Here is a 16,759-nt window from a genome sequence, read left to right on the forward strand (position 1 = left end):
ATAAAATAAGTTTATTATTTTTTTCATTTCAAGACATCATTGGCCAGATGTATTCATATTATCACAGAACAACCTCATATGAAACAAATGTTATGATGCATAAAGAAAATCTTTGAGAAGTCCCTGAATTTTTATCTTGCATCTATAGGGAGAATAATTAATTATACAACATGATTTATTTTAGAAAGTAAATGTCTCATGCTGGGAACTTGAGAGATTAATATTGGAAATAGCATATGGTGCATGGTAAGTGTGATTTTTTTTTTTTTTTTTTTTTTTTTTTTTTTACTCTGCAAGCTGAGAAGTCTGACCAGGGTGAAAATGTGTTGGATTATGGTGAAAAAAATATATATGTGAATACACACACACACACACACACACACACACACACACACAGACATGTTTTTTTTCTCCTCCACTGTTAGGACTTAAAAGTGTGTACTAAAGGTATGCCTGCATTCCCGAAGGATCCCACAGACCTAGGACATCTTTGATTGTGATTCTTTTACAGAGCAGTCATCTGGATAGGTTAAAATTCCAGGGCATTGATGAGCCCACATTCCACACAGACCTTTTTAGCAATATTTGCCTTGACTTTATAGAGCTGTTGCAGGTATGTCTGCTGTGTCACGTACATGTTCGTAGGTGACAGATGGGAGAAAGGCTATATCTATGCTCAGTGTTCTGACCTATGAACATCTACATAATTAGTAGCTTAACTCTCTGAAAAAGAGCAAACCTGAGAAGACTACCAGCCTGAAACCTGAAGTGGAAATTTCTAGTTCTTTAGAAAGTTACTTATGCCAAATGATGTTTTGATGGGATACACAGGAGAAGGATGTCTTGCTAAAACAGACAAGTGAAAGACTTCTTCCTGAAGCAGACACAGGTGAAAGGATGTTTGGATATAGCAAACATGTGAAAGGATCTGAAATGAAGGACTATAAATGGACCCAACAGACAGTGGAAGACAAGCATTGAGCTTGATTTGGTTTGCCCTGTCTCTCTATTCTTAGCTAAATACATGCAGGTACTGGTTTAAGCTTACGTAAATAGCGTTGTTGAACTCAGCTTGTGGTAACTCTGACATTGAGAGAAACTTGCCCAGGAACTGTTCCCGAGGTTCTTGTGGCCAGTTGTTGCATCCTCGGCCTTGCCTCAGGCCAGGTGGCCAGCCTGGTAGCTTCTTCAGGATCAAACTTCAGCTGCCTGGTGACTGCTTGCTGAAAGGTCTAGACTGTGGCTGCTGGTTGTTGTCAGGGTCTTCCTGCCTAGAGGACTGATCTACAGCTGCTAAATTGTGTTTGGTTTTTGCTACAGGACTGAACTACTGCCCAAGTAGATTGAGCTCTCCCCCAAAGACCTTCTGTTGAACAGGCCAACTTCCCTCAAATCCTAATAACTTTTCTCTTCCACTACCTCTCCTGGTGGGATAGAGGAAAGGTCAAACCCCATTGAAAGTAGGTTGCAAAGTATTTATGCCCACAGGAACAGGAGGGCCTGGACAGGGAGCTGGCCTGAGACAACCACCAGGCTGATACAACACAAGACCAGATGGTCTTCCAGGGTAATAAGCAAGCTGGATACTAGAAGAACCCCACCTGGGACTGCAATCCCTAGGTAAGAGTTAGCCAAGGATAGAGGATCCTCTCATGGGGTCACTTGGCTTGCCTAGGCAAGGAGCAAGCCCAAGATGACCACCAGGCAGGAAGCTAGCCTGAGTTGAGCACCAGTCCCGTGCCACAGAGGCCTTTGGTAGGGGAGGGCAGACAATGCCTGAGATGACTCCTGCTCTGTGCCATAGCGTGCACAAGCATGGGATAGCATTCCTGAGAACATTCCTGAGAGCATTCCTGAGAGAACTCAAGACACTCAGAGACCTTGGGCACCACTAAAAAGAGAAGTAAGTGTTGGAGAAATGGGAGAGAAAGAGAAACAGAAGGATGTGGGCACAGTGACAAGAAGCAGAAATGGAGACTCTAGAATATTGAGGAACAACCTGATGGGAGTAGCCAGTGACACCTGGGACCATGGTGAGGTCTTGGCCTGAGCTGCCATCAGGGACCATGCCTGAGTCTGTGGCCCTACAGTAGCAGGGATCTATTACCTCCAAAGACAAGGCAGAGAGAGAGAGAGAGAGAGAGAGAGAGAGAGAGAGAGAGAGAGAGAGAGAGAGAGAGAGAGAGAGAGAGAGAGCACACTGGCTCTGTGGGTATGAGTGAAGGTTGCCATGAATATAGGCAGTGAAGAGGTGTTTCCCCCACCCTTTGCCACCTACTGCAGGCAGGCAACATGGCCCCAATGTCATCAGAGCAGGAGAGCTGGACCTGCCCCTCGCCTAATGTAGGACCCTCCCCTAGACAGCATAGGAGAGCTGGTGCTGGATGTGGGGGTTGTGATTGAGCAAGCCCCAAGAGCATGCACACGGGAGAACTGGACATGCCTCTTGTCTGCTGTGTGTTGATGCAGATGAAGAAAGATGGCATTCCCTTCATTCTCATCCCTCTTCACCTATTTGACAGGTGGCTGAGATAGCCCCATGGTCCCGAGAGTGGGAGAACTGGCCCAGTCCTAAGAACACTTAGGAGAGCAGGTCCCACACCTTGCTTCGGCATCAGGGTAGCACTGGTCTGGTTGCAGTGATTAGGTAAGACGGAGGGGCTTGGCTAGCTCACATTCCTCTCAGGCTAAGATCCAGCACTTTGAATTTGCATTCTCCAACATCTACTCCATCAATTAACTGCTAGAATATATGAAAAGACCAGTACAGAACCAGTACTGCAGTATCGTCACGACACGGGGTCCCAAGAGCATATCTGAAAAGTTCCAATAAGGTCCCAGTGTTAATAGAGTAGCAGAGGCCAGAAAGCCTTGTGTCAGAGCAATGAGTCACTGCAATGAACATTTGCAGGCAAAGATGTAGTGACAATAGGGTATAATATGAGACACCCTGTGACCTACAGCTTCCAATATATATATATATATATATATATATATATATATATATATATATATATATATATATATTAACTGTTTAGGGGTATTGCAAAGGTACAGGGGAGGTACATGAGTGGGGTTGGATTGAAAGTTTAAAAAAGATTGACTACTGGTTCCCAATCTGTTGGTTCTGACTCCCTTGAGAGGGTGAAATGACCCTTTAACAGAGGTCTCTTATTAGCCATCCTGCACATCGGAATTTACATTACAATTCATAACTATGGTAAAATTACAGTCATGAGGTAGCTTGGAACAATTCTATGGTGGGGGGGGGGGTCACCATAACATTAGAATAAAGTTGTAAGGGTAGTTGCGTCATTAGGAAGTTTGAGAACCACTGATTTAGATGATGTCATTATAAAAGTAAAATATGCACAGCAAAGGGTTTATGTTCTTATTCAAATTTTATTAATGTAGTTAATATTTCATGCAAATACAAGACAGCAATATAAAAATTATGAGTTGGATAATGCTAGCCATTTTAATAAAAAAATCACAAAAGCACTCTCATTAAAATAGTACACAGTTATTTTACCTTTGCCTTAACTTATTTTGTATTGATTTTAACCTGATTTTTATTGATATTTGGACATATTCTTCTATGTCTCATATTTATAATTTTAAGGTAATAGTCACTTTTCTAGTCTATGAGGCAAGGGAAAGTTTTCACAATTATTTTAAAATGTCTGCATATATTTACATCCATTAGCTTTATTAGAATGATAACTTACTCCAATTTAGTAAAGTCAGACAGTAAAATCTTGTTGTTTAATCATGTCTATGTTAATTTAGTTGTTTTACTGATTCTGCTAAAATGGGAAGTGATTGAAGTGATTCCGTTTAGTTTAGCTTCACATAGTCCAATCTTCACCAGAAGATGGCCGGGGCTTACTGCTTATTATCACTAAGGGTCCAGGAAGAAGGAGAAGCTAGCAAGCTAAGGTCCATGGACAACCAGAGTTAGTCCAACAACCAAAGAGAACATATCTAAGGCTATAGCAAAAACTAAGATGGCAAGGGGCTAGTTGGAGGAGAGCAATGATTCTTTTTTTTTTTTTTTTTTGATCAAGCTCATATTCTGTGATTTTTAAAAAATCAATTATAAATATTTCACAAATCGAGAAGGGACTATTTGAAGGACAGTAGCCATTGCCATTACAGAAGACAACCTTGTTTATAGTCTGTTTTTTCTACTTCCTCCTTTTATTGAAAATAGACTCTTTCCTCATACAATATTAATATATATATAATATATATATATATTGCATAATTGCTTGTAGTTGCTTTTCCTCTTCTCCAAAGTCCTTCCCACCTCCCCTCTTCCCCCATTCCCTTTCTGTCTCTCATTAGAAAAAAAAGAGATGACAAACAGGAAAAGATAAAACATAAGATGAAGTAAAAAACTATCATATCGAAGTCAGACATGGCAGCTCAACAGGAGTGAAAGAGTCCCAAAAGCAGACCCTCTTGTTCTCATGGTGAGGGACCCCATAAAACCACTTAGCTAATAGTTATATAGAAACAAAAGGCTTACTGGAGGCTCGTGTAGGTCCCATGCTTGCTGCTTTATTAGGAATGAACGTGAGGTACCATCCACTTTTGGCTGAGGTCAGTTATCTGGTTGATACATTAGAATCTGTCTAAAGATTCACTATGCAAATCATGGGTGAGGGAACACCAAGTCCCTTTTGTGGGTTGGAGAACTTTTTGTATAGATTGGAGATTTCATCTTGAAGAGTTGAGTAGGCTTCCATCCGTGTAGAAGGGGAAAGGCAGATCTTGCAATGCAGGGCATGGGGACCATGTTAGAGCTATATTGGGAGGCAAGAAGCCAGTGTAACCAGTGTCAACAGACTGAGAAGAAGAGAGCAAGCCAATGGAGATTACATGTAAAGATCCTTATAAACCTATAATTTGAACTGATAAGAACTGACAAATTCTGTGAAAACACATATGTCTGTGGTCAGAATATTTTGTGAGTCAACAGATTCCTAGAGGTATCCACAAAAATTCTTTTTTTCTAACCTACCTGGGGTTCTCTACCATGATTCTTTTCTATTTTCACGTGGAGCTCCCCAGAATATGGAATTTCTTTTTACTGAATTTTCTTTAGAAAAAAATAACACAAGTTGAATAACTTATGCTAAGAATCAGAAATTTGAAATGTTCCAGAAAACCTCAAGTGTTTTTGAGAAGAGACGTGATGTCACATGGATGGAAGTGACAAATTGTTCCCAATTTTAAATGTTTTCATGAATAACTCTCAGAATTGAATAAGGGAAGACTGTCTGAAAGCAGCAGATTTGAGTGCACCATGAGTTAAAAGTTGATATGTTCTTTGAGATTGTTACTGCTCTCAGTGTATGATTTAGACTAAATCTAGAGGTAGACTACACCTTATCACTAGATTATGGTGCTACATATAATGACTGCTTTTTTTTTTTACAATTATTACTGCTCCATCATCATCATCATCATCAACATCATCATCATCAACATCATGATAGTCCTAGACCTCTTACCCATCTGATATTTAGTAAACTGCTCAATAATTTGCTATTACATGAGTTTAATTCCATCTTTGTATCAGATAGAAAAGGCTAATCACAATGTCACACACTTAGGGCACAAGCACTTGTGAGTATGAGGCCTGGGCTATACAGACTAGTTTCAGGCAAATCTGAACTACATAGCAATATCATATCTTTGAAAAAAAAGAAAAATATCCATATCAAGGTTAAAATAGTTTAATGAAAGGTTACTTGTTGGTTTGTGGTTGAAATTATCTTTTCCTGAACCTTTCTCCTCAATTTTTGTAAGGTTAAACCTCTTTACCTTTTTACAACAAAGGTATGTAGTGTAGTTATTTATGAATGGTTTCACAATTAACTTGCCCAAATTTCAGATCAATAACAATCCCCTATTGAACAGTGCAACAAATGCATTTAGTTAGCTGCAAGTGACAGACAAGTAATTTACTTTGAACCTACATCTACTTGACTAATTCGAGCAGATTACAGCCAACTAAAGTTGAAGTCATATATTTTTTTACTTTTATACTTGGTGTTTTGAAACACTAAAACAGGAAAGATTAAAATTTTGATACAAATAGTCTCTCATAATATAGGAATTTCAACTATAAACCTCAAAGTCTAGGTTAGATTCTGGTAGGTAATTAACTGGTGTGAACATTTGGATATAACTCCACAATGTACGCTGTGACATGCTACTGCTGTTTGGCAGCAGGAGTGACAAGGAGAAAAAGAGGAGAATATCTTGAGATGTGAAGAGAGAGGGAGCAATGACATGGAGAGACAACCTCAGTTTCTAACTTTCCAATTCTGTATCCTTGTGCTCTGTAAATGTAGTGCCCCAGTTTGACAAATATTCATAAGATCACCTACATAACCCCATAATAGCAAATTCATGTACACGTGGATGCCATTCCTCCCTTGTAATTGAAACGTGAGACATTATGCCTTCCTTAAGCTTCTGAGTTAGATATGATACTAGAAAATCCCTTCTAAATTATTGTGAAAGTCTTTTGTGTTCTTTGGTAGTTAGGATTAGTACTCTGAAGGTGACTCTCCTCCAGTGTTATCTTTCCCAGACTCTAACCTGACCTTTGATTACAAAGGGCACCTGTTCCATTAGACTCTGAAATATTGATAAGGGGCACTGTCTCAGTGAACAATGAGCATTTCTAGGCCAGTGTTTGCAAACAGCCAGCCAGCTCAGGTTTCCATTCTGCAAATGTGCTTTGGCTTTAAAGGTCAGGAATGGCACTGCAGGGACTCATGATTGCATTATCCTGATTTCTCAGGTATGAATCACGTTCATTCAAAGCTGGAGCCAGGGCTTTAAAGGAAATTGAGTCATTGCATCATGAGCTATTCCCTTCACCTCCTTGGCAGTAATGTAAAACTCTTCATATGGGTTGGCACTGGAAAAGGCCTTTTCAATTATCCCATGTGAAAAAAATAAATAAATAAGACACTGTGGCTGTGATTCTCATTTATATATTTATTGCTTACCAATAGCTCATTTTTAAGTACAAATTTTATGTATTTCATGAAGTGTATTTAAAAAACTTAACCCAAGCATAAGTCAATTTATATATTCATTATCAAGAGGTATGTAATAACCTAAACATTCTGAACTTTGTTAGTCAAAATCATCTCTGTTTTTATACTTATATTTATTACAAACTCTGTTTTTATATTTATATATATGTATATACTTATATATATAAATATTATAAATTTATTACAAACTCTGTTTTTTATATTTACTACAAGAAATACATCCACCTCTTATACATGTCTATGAATAATGTAGTTTCTGCATGTTTATAACATAAACATTGCATTTGGCTTATTAGCATGATAAAACACATTTTTGAAGAAAATAAAACAAAATATAATCATAACTAAAACACAGTATTTTTACTTCTCATTCATAAAATGCCTCTATTTTTTTCAGCTGAAAAACTCATCAGACTATGTTATATTTGTATTCTTGTAATAAGGCACCATAGTCAAAAGCAACTGGGGACACAAGAGTTCATTTCACTTTACAACAGTAAGATCATACATACTCCATCGCTGAAGTAAATCATTAAGAAACTCAATAAAGGAACATGGAGGCAGGAACTCAAGGAAAGACCATATAGGAATATTGTATGGTTATTTATTCTCCAGGCTTATATTACGGTATTATATACATTCCAGGACCATCTAACCAGAGATAGGATGATTCACAGTGTGATAGGCTCTCCAATATCAGTGATTAATCAAGAAAATGCCCCACAGATTTTCTGGAAGGCCAATGCAATGGGAGGATTTTCTATACTGTGTTTATCTTTTCTCCACTAACCCTACCTTGTTACTGACAAAAAATTCATAAGAACAATTGACTCTTTGTCAACTTGACATATAACACATCACTATTAAACCCTAACCTTTTATTTCTTAATGGGTGCCAAGTTGTCACATTAATATTAGCATCACAACCTCAAGAGATTTGAGGCCCCAGGGAGTGGGGAGCCCAGGCAAGAGTTGTGGGACTTCCTCTTGGAGTCAGGGGGAAGAGTATCAAGTAATTAAAAGAAAAATATTTATCACAAAAAATTAGCTCCACAGACTAAAACACAGATTATCTTTTTTATGCCCATTAAAAAAAATCCAATGACTAACTGCAATCAAGTTCTGACACTGGAAGCCTCATTTCATGACAAGAAATGGTTATTTGATACGCTGTATCTGCTTTACTAAGAGCCCCCATTAAGATGAGTCCCAGAACTTTCCACTGCATTAGATTTCCATGTCATTCTCCAAATGCCCCTCCAATTCCAGCCTTTCTGTCCATTTGCCTCCTCATTTATGATGTCACTATTTTAATAGCTGAGTAATACACCATTGTGTAAATGTACTACATTTTCTTTTAGTCTTCTGTTGAGGGACATCTAAGTTGTTTCCACATTGAAATCCCCAAACAACCCAGGCTATTACTAGGACAGAAGGTTGCTGTCCACAAACTGACAGTGGGGCTTTGTTACCAAGGACAACAATGAACATGGAAAAGTTGAGTTGATGTTTGAATGGAGACTTCACTTTCATGTTCTAATCTCCTTGGTGCATGAAGGTACTCGTCAGGCTACAGAAAGAGAAATGTAGACACCAACCCAACCACAAAACATTTGACTTACAATTTACTCTGCCTGCAAACATGTGCTAGGGCAAAAAACTTGTGGGAATATCCAAATAATGCTGATTTGACTTAAGGCCTGCTCCATGAGAACGAACCCACCCCAAACACTGCTCGGGTAACCAGAACCAGAGGCTACACAACCGAGAGACCTAGGGTAAAATCTGAAAACAATTGGTCTAAGGAAATCAGTGAAATGATTCCTAATGATAGTCTGCTCTACTCCTAGATGATTGATTTATCCATTCAAAATCAAAGAGGCTTCCTCATCAGTAATGGGAATAAATGTAGAGACCCACAGTCAGACATGTGGGGAGAGTAAATTGGAGGTCTCCATCCAATCCCTATCTTCAGTGCTCAGAGAATTCTATGGTAGAGGAAGGAGAAAGAGTCTAAGAGCCAGAGGTTACAGAGGATACGAGGAGAGCAAGGTCCTCCGTATCAATGCAGCAAGGTGCTTGTGAACTCTGAGACTGATGCAGCAATCATAGGGTCTACATGGGCCTGCACCAGGCCCTTTGTGTATCCATTATAACTCTTAGCTTAGTGTTTCTATGGAATCATGAGTGTGTGAATGAGTGAGCCTTTTACTCTTGTGCCTGCTCTTGGGACTCTTTTCTCTGTGTTGGCTCTCTGACTTTGCTATGATTGCTTTGCTTCATCTTTTCATATCATTATATTTTGTATGTTTGACTGTTATCTATTGGAAGCCTGTTCTTTTCCTATGAGAGACAGAAATGGAGTGGACCTTGAGTGGACTGGTGGGGAGAGGAATTAGTAAGAATAAAGGGAGAGGAAACTGTAATCAGGATACATTGTGTGAAAAAATAATCCTTTTTTTTTCTCAGTAAAAGAAGAAAATGATTTCAACAACTTAAAAAGTCCAAGTTCCTTGGGAGTGGATGGGTTGGGGAGCAGGGCGAGGGGGAGGGAATAGGGGATTTTCAGAGGGGAAACTAGGATAACATTCGAAATGTAAATAAAGAAAATATCTAATAAAAAATGAAAAGTCCAAGTTCAATTTAAAAATATGTAACTTCTCTTCACTGTGAGCTTCATGAAGTCTTTTAAAAATTAAATATTTTCTTATTTCAAAAGGGAAGAACCAAGAAAAAGCATAATCAAATCAAAGAAAAACTAAACTATTCAGAATGTAAATAATTCAGTGTTTCATGTTTGAAACTAACTCATAATTTTCTTGGCTTCAAGAGATTGGGCAGTTGTACTTTCTGTGTCTAACACCACAGCATATGTTGCCTCTCTCCTAGGCATAGTCTGCTCTAATCCACACCTGCTTCTGTTGTTAGTGATTGTTCAATTGTCCTGGTATCTCCAAATATGCTAAGGTTTTTTTTTTTTTTTTTTTTTACCAATGGTCTCCTAGCTATGGGGACTCAGACGCTGAGATTTGGTGCAGAACCTCACCATCAATCTGCAACTCCTTCAGTCTTCAGTGCCTGAGTAACTACTGAAGCTTGTTGCTAACTTTGCTACTTTGTGGATTCTTTTTCCCCACACAATTTATCCCCCAAGTTTCACCCCCTAAAACTAGGTGGAGAGAAACAAGGATAGAGGTGAGAGAGGAATTAGAAAAATAACTGAATCTAATTTTTTTCTTTTGTTTGTTCTTTGACCAAACCACAACCAACCTCCCTAACAATTAAAACACCACTTAGAATAGTTTAAATGTCCAACAATGGTCACAGCCACTGCTGGAGGTAAATATAGATATCAGAATGAGAGATGTTTTCTCAGTAACAAAGTTCAAGGAAACCCTTCAAATTAAAGCTGAGATTACAGTGAGATGACTGTGGTATGAATGAGCCCCCAAGGGTACTTTACTAGAAACGTAAGGATTCCAGATTATGAAATTATCTGATACATCATGTCATTTAAGTATATTCAGATATTCAAGGAAATTCTAAGAAAAGTAAAAATGAAAAGAGGAAAAAGTAAATTCACAGAAATGAAGGGGAAAATACATCTAATTATTAAAATAAGTTTACATTCCTTGAAACATAATTATTAGACTTCAACTATATAAAGGTATAAGTAGCTCACTTTCCGAGTTTAAGAAATAATTTGGAAATGTATTTATTAGTATGAAGAGATTATGTCAAATGTAACCCCGAGGCATTCAGATCTGGAAACAGTTAATGGAGATTTGTATACTTGGACATGTGCCTAGATGGATCAGAATGATCTAGAGCAGGTATTTCCAACACATGCTCTGTATCAAGATTTATCAGATATTTAATTGTTGTATGTGTATGAATGTTTTTCTTGCATATATGGATGTGTAACATGTGCATACTGGGTGACTGCAGTGTCCAGAAGAAGACATCGGATTCCCTAGAACTGGCACTACAAATGGTTGTGAGCCACTATGTGAATGTGGGAAACCAAACTTAGGTCATCTGTAAGAGAGGTCAGTACTCTTGACCTGAACCATCTTTCTAGTTTCCATTGTAAAATAAAATGGAAAGGTACTTGTATTTTAAAACAGGGAGAGCAAGCATCGAGGAAAATATAGCTTGCAATATCTCAATAAGTAGAAGACAAAGAAGTAATATTTGAAAACTTAAAATTCTTAAAAAGAAGCAGAGAGAGGCGAGGAGGGTGGTAACAGGGTATCTATTCTTTAGCACTAGTGTTGCTGAAGTGACCTGTCATGAGCTCACTGGAGAATTACCAGAGGACCCCAGCTGGTATGATGGAATTATAATTTCAGCCATTTAACACCTTATAAAACAGCTGTTACCTATTGCTAAAATTTCAAAACAAAAACAAAAACAAAAGCAAAAATATTTTACACTACCATTCTCCAAATTAGCTTGGAATGGGTAGAGTTCACCTTGGGAATAGATTTCTTTAGGGAGTATAGGAAGTAAGAAATATATAGATGAAATTCATGCAGAGCTGAATCCCTAAACAAGGAAATTATAGTGTCAACTTTCATGTATTCCTTCTTTTAAAATGTAGACACTGATGCACCTAGTTAATTTTTCAAGTGTACATTTGCCATCTATAAGAGTGGGACTTTGTGGTTCTTGTTAGGATTTTGGTGATAGTAGCATTAAGAATAATGATTTCTAGCACATCACACCCCTCTCCTTTCAAAAGAAACTTCTGGAACATGGTCAGCCACAGCATTAGTTTACTTTCTCTAGTCATTATCTGTTGATTAAGATTTCCTAACTAGCTATAAAGTACAGGATAACCATGCAAAAATCTACAGACCCCAAAGACACTAATTAATAAGGAGGGCCCAAGGGAAGATGCTCAAATTTCACTCAGAAGGTGAAATAAAATAGACATAGTAGTTGGAAGGAGAGAAGGAGCTAGATGGGAGGGGAATGAAAGGGATGGGGATCAGGTGTGTGTAGGGAGCCGAAGAGGGCTTGGAGAGAGAACAAAAGTCAGTGTGTGAAGCCATCTATGGGGATGAGCCTGAGCCCTGGGATGGAGGAGGCTCCTGAAAGTGTATGAGGGTGACCTTAGCTGAGACTCTTAGCAGCTGGGGATATGAAGACTGAAGCAGCCACCTCCTGTGGCCAGGTGAGACTTCCTGTAGAGGAAGAGGACACCAACCCACTCACAAACCCTTCTACTCAAAATTAGTCCTGCCTACAATATGTGCAGGGATGAAGATGAAGCAGAGCTTGAGGGAATGGCCTACCAATGACTGGCCCAACTTGAGACCCATCCTATGGGAGGGAGACAACCTCTTGACACTATTAATGATATTTTGTTATGCTTGCAGACAGGAGTCTAAAATAACAATCCTCTGAGAAACTTCATCCATTGACTAATGGAAGCAGATGCAGTGCCCCAGAGGCAAACATAAGGTGGAGGTTGGGCAGTCTTGTGAAAGAGTGCGGTAAGGACACCACAAGAAGACCTATAGAGCCAACTAACCTGGGCCCATGGGAGCTCACAGAGACTAAATCACCAACCAAAGAATATGCATGGGCTGAACATAGGTCCCCTACACATTTGTAACAGATGTGAGCTTGGTCCACATGTGGGTCCCATAACATTTGGAGCTGGGACTGTTTCTGACTCTGTTGCCTGCCTTTGGATCCCCTTTCCCTAGTTGGGCTGCCTTGTCTGGGAGAGGATGCTCTTTGTCCTGATGCTTCTTGAGGTGCCAGGGTGGGTTGGTAACAATGAGGGGCTTCCCCTTCTTTTAGTAGAAGAGGTGGGGGTACTGGGGTTTTTGAGAGTAGCACTAGGAGAGGAAGGTTTGATGTAAAGTGATATGTGAATAAATAAATTAGTGGAAAAAAGATCTAGTGTTTCATAATGTGGTCTTGGTACAAAGTATGTTTTGAGGAATTTATTTCCAGCTTATTCAAAATCTTAAACTTTTAATACTAAATTGCATATAATTAAAAATAAAATTAATTTGTTGCTTGACATTTTATAAAATAAATGTAATTACTCCTTTTATACTTAATTTTGTTAGAATCTGATATTTTCATTGATCCCCCTTACAAGCCAGCAATTGCTTAACATAAAGTTCACGAATCATCTGTGATTACTTACAGTAGGATAAGAAACACACAAGAATAATCCTCTATTATGCCAGAAGGAACTTACCCCACATTCTCTACAATCTCATTCTCTCTCCCTTGGGCCACTGCTTCTGTTCATGGTGATAATTGACACATTGGCTTTGATCATGCAATGGATGATAGAAAATTCCTTTGAAAACTTTTTGAATCCACAACTTAACTCCAAATACCATTGAGCCAGTTCAGTGAATAAAATATTCATTTTTTTCAAGTTTTCATGCCTTAAATATTATTTTATATTCAATTGTGGCTTTTGGTAAGAATAAAAATTGAACAATGAATTCATTGAAAATGAATAAAACTCTTACCTGCTTTGTTACAAGTAAAAAAATCATTACAAAATTACAACATTTTCTTCTTTATTTAAAGATAGTACACAGACTTCTTCCCCAAAGAATAATTTTCTTTGTTGCAGTTACAATAACCAGTGCATAGTCAAGTAAAAATGGTTTCATTAGTTTACATGAAATACCTTACCACTTATTATTGACATGGAGGCTCTAAGACCAGGCAGCTATCCTAAATGAAATAAACTATGATTTTTGTCAATTGAGCATATGCACTGGACACAGAATGTCACAGAGACAGAACACCTTGGCTGTGAGCCTGTGTGCACCAACATGGATAGAAAGCCTCAGCACAGCCACAGAAATAACCACACATGTTCATCTCTGTCATTAAAGTTATTTGATGAACAAATCTTCTTTCTCCAATTCCATAGCATTGATAAGTATATGTAATACATTTACTATGTTATGTTGATTATAATATACTGTTGAATACTCAGAATCTACATTATCTTTACAATATAAAATATGTTAACATATAGTGCCATAGATGCATATGATTATTTGTGCTTATTTATAACATGTATGTATATAGAATATATACCTACTAACATGAGATCTTTAGTTATACAATGCAAGAAATAATTCATGATTATTATCTTTGCAATCATCACTATTACTGTATTTTCTCTATTTTGGCATTATGCTTTGGATGTAGATGCTATCCAATAAAATTCATATTAAAATTTTATTTCAAACATAGCAGTGTTGAGATGTGATTGAATCTTTAAGAATACTTAGGCTGTTCCATTAAACAATTGTCATTTCGGAGAGACTGGATTAAGTCCCCTGGGAGTTAATTGGATCGCCGGAGGCTTGATTAGTCTGCAAAACAGGTGTGAGTAAAGCTGGGTTACCATGGAGTTTGCCCTTTTTTTGCAAAAATCTCCTTGCCACTTTGCCCTCTGTTTTGAGATCTGATGCCATCCAGGCTCTGCTTAAGTTGAACAGACATTGTCAGGCACTATCTATGTGAGCCACATAAGTACATTTTTCTCATGAATTATCCAGACTCAGAAACTTTTCAGAGAAACACAGAATGGCCTAAGGAAGATGGAATTTAATCTATTAGTTTCTGATTCTTCAATATAGTCAATTTAGGCTCAAAATTTATGGGAAGCTCTTCTTACTCTGGTGGCCAACTGCTGCTACAAGTGGATTGATGTTTGACTCACCAGAGCAGCACACATGAGTTCACGCATCAATTTTCAGGTTTAACAGCAGACATTAACATCACCTAATTGGTGCATCAGAGGATGAATGCTGTCTTAGTTAGGGTTACCATTGCTATGATGAAATAAAATGGCCAAAAACAAGTTGGGGAGGGAAGGATTTATTTGGCTTATTTATAACAATAGTCCATCACTGAAGGAAGTCAAGGCAGTAATCAAGTCGGGCAGGAATCTGGAGGCAGGCACTGATGCAGGGTCAAGAAAGGATGCTGCTTACTGGTTTGCTCAGTCTTTCTTATAGAGTCAAGAACACCAACCTATGGATGGCACCATCCACAGTGGGCTGGGGATTCCCTTACAGATGCTTAATTTAAAAAATGCACTATAGGCTTGGATATAGCTGGACTATATAGAAGAATCCTCTCAGCTGAAGGCCCTCTTCTCTCTGATGATACTAGACTGTAATATGTTGACAAAAACCAAAACAAACACAAAACAAAAACAAAAACAAAAGCCAGCCAGCACAAACTTTATTTCTGCGAAAGATACAGCAGGAGGTCTTGAAGTAACTTTATCCTGCAGTCCTTGTCAGCCTTGTGAGGCTGACAAAATCATCACATGATTGTGTGACTGTGAACGGCAATCTATATAAGGCAGTGATTATTTGTGAATTATAAAGTGCTGTACAAATTTTAGTGGATAATATTGTGTTTCATTTTCTTGGTCATTAGTTAAAATTCCCTTCTTACCCAAAGAGTTCAGGCCCTTAAATTTACTTCACAAATAGAAAGTTCTGCCTTGTGTACTGCCACCTGTAATGTTTGATCACTTAGCACAGCAGTTCTCAACTGTCCTAGTGCAACTTTCATAATAGCTCCTCATTTTGTAGTAACCCCAATCATAAAATTGTTTCTGTTGCTATTTCATAGATGTAATTTTGCTACTTCCATGTGTTTTGATGTATATATCTGTGCTTTCTGATGGTCTTAGACAACCCCTATGCAAGGGTCCCTCAAGCTCCCAAAGGGTCATGATCTCCAGGTTGAAAACCACTGTCACATGCCATGAATGTTTCATTAATTATAAAATGGCTTAGTTTAATTTCTGTTTCTGTGTTAAAGGACCCATGAAAAGAGGAGAGGTGCTTAATTTAGTTCATAATTTTGTATTACAATCATAAAAGAGGGGACATTAAGAGGGCAGGGACTGATGTAAATTGTCATATAGGTAGACAATAGCAAACAGAATAAATTCGTACATCCTTACTCAGCTTACTTTCTTACTTTTTTTTTTATTAAGTATTTTCCTCAATTACATTTCCAATGCTATCCCCAAAGTCCCCCATACCCTCCCCCCTCCCAATTCCTGACCTACCCATTCCCATTTTTGGCCCTGGCGTTCCCCTGTACTGGGGCATATAAAGTTTGCGTGTCCAATGGGCCTCTCTTTCCAGTGATGGCCAACTAGGCCATCTTTTGACACATATGCAGCTAGAGTCAAGAGCTCCAGGGTACTGGTTAGTTCATAATGTTGTTGCACATACAAGGTTGCAGATCTCTTTAGCTCCTTGGATACTTTCTCTAGCTCCTCCATTGGGGGCCCTGTGATCCATCCAATAGCTGACTGTGAGCATCTACTTATGTGTTTACTAGGCCCCTGCCTAGTCTCACAAGAGGCAGCTATATCAGGGTCCTTTCAGCAAACGCTTGCTAGTGTATGCAATGGTGTCATCCTTTGGAGGCTAATTATGGGATGGATCCCTGGATATGGCAGTCTCTAGATGGTCCATCCTTTTGTCTCAGCTCCAACCTTTGTCTCTGTAACTCCTTCCATGGGTGATTGTTTCCAATTCTAAGAAGGGGCAAAGTGTCCACACTTTGGTCTTCGTTCTTCTTCAGTTTCATGTGTTTTGGAAATTGTATCATATATCTCGCTATACTAAGTTTCTGGGCTAATATCC

At 38.5% G+C, this 16,759-nt stretch overlaps 1 non-coding gene across 1 annotated transcript; it reads left to right on the forward strand.

Moving 5' to 3' along the window:
* The first annotated feature begins 589 nt into the window (after positions 1–589).
* On the forward strand, positions 590–723 carry LOC115029485 (small nucleolar RNA SNORA17). Its single transcript, XR_003835059.1, has one exon. It is a non-coding gene; the product is annotated as a small nucleolar RNA SNORA17 (small nucleolar RNA).
* The last annotated feature ends 16,036 nt before the right edge of the window (positions 724–16,759 follow it).

Source organism: Mus caroli, unplaced genomic scaffold, assembly GCF_978045245.1.
Source record: "Mus caroli unplaced genomic scaffold, Mus_caroli_1 scaffold_16, whole genome shotgun sequence".
NCBI lineage: Eukaryota > Metazoa > Chordata > Mammalia > Rodentia > Muridae > Mus > Mus caroli.